This window comes from Bison bison, unplaced genomic scaffold (genome assembly GCF_000754665.1).
Source record: "Bison bison bison isolate TAMUID 2011002044 unplaced genomic scaffold, Bison_UMD1.0 scf7180017864295, whole genome shotgun sequence".
In the NCBI taxonomy this organism is placed as follows: Eukaryota; Metazoa; Chordata; class Mammalia; order Artiodactyla; family Bovidae; genus Bison; species Bison bison.
In genome coordinates this window covers 3,975,239-3,976,024 of record NW_011494867.1, presented here as the reverse complement: position 1 = coordinate 3,976,024, position 786 = coordinate 3,975,239, and the positions used below count along the sequence as shown (strand labels likewise).

Below are 786 nucleotides of genomic sequence, written 5' to 3'. Positions count from 1 at the left end.
CACTAACGCCACAATTGGCTTGTCCAAAAAGTTCATTCAGATTTTGGTAACATTGGACTGGAAAACCAGATGAACTTTTTGGCCAGTATTTACTGAGCACTGCTGGCTCAGATGGTAAAGAATCTGCCTGCAGTGTGGGAGACCGAGTTTGATCCCTGGGTCAGGAAGATCCGCTGAGGAAGGAAATGGCAACCCATTCCAGTATTCTTGCCTGGAGAATCCCATGGACAGAGGGGCCTGGTGGGCTACAGTTCATGGGGTCACAAAGAGTCAGACACGACTGAGTGACTAACACTTTCACTTTTACAATTGTGTGGTAAACACTGGTCACATGAAAATTAGCAAGAGAGACAAGACTTAGGCTTTAGGAAGCTAATAAGAATAACAGACAATAAACAGATACCCAAACAGCTACACGATAGACCATCAAGTAGGGATCAGAACTGTACAAAAAAATGAAACTAAATGAAGAATGACAAGGTCGGCTTTGTTTTTATAGAATAGTTTGAAGAGATCACCCTTAGGCAAAAAACACTAAATACAGTGAAGTAACTGGGAAGAGATCATTTGAAACAACCAGACAGCACTCACCACAGCCCTGGGAAGGGTTGGCTGTCTTGTTGATGGACTAGCATCGGAGCCATCGTACCTGCTGTTCAGTAGAAGAGGGTGGCCGATGAATAGACAGGCTACCAAGGGATGGCTTTAGAGTTCAGTTCAATTTAGTTGCTCACTCATGGACTGAGCTTCACAACCCCATAAACTGCAGTGCTCCAGGCTTCCCTG

The 786-nt window shown here is 44.7% G+C and overlaps 1 protein-coding gene across 1 annotated transcript in view; it reads left to right on the top strand.

Annotated features, from left to right (window-relative positions):
* Nucleotides 1-786, top strand: part of ADAMTS18 (ADAM metallopeptidase with thrombospondin type 1 motif, 18) — a 149,824-nt gene that overhangs the window by 61,308 nt on the left and 87,730 nt on the right. The gene's annotated exons all lie outside the window — the stretch shown is intronic.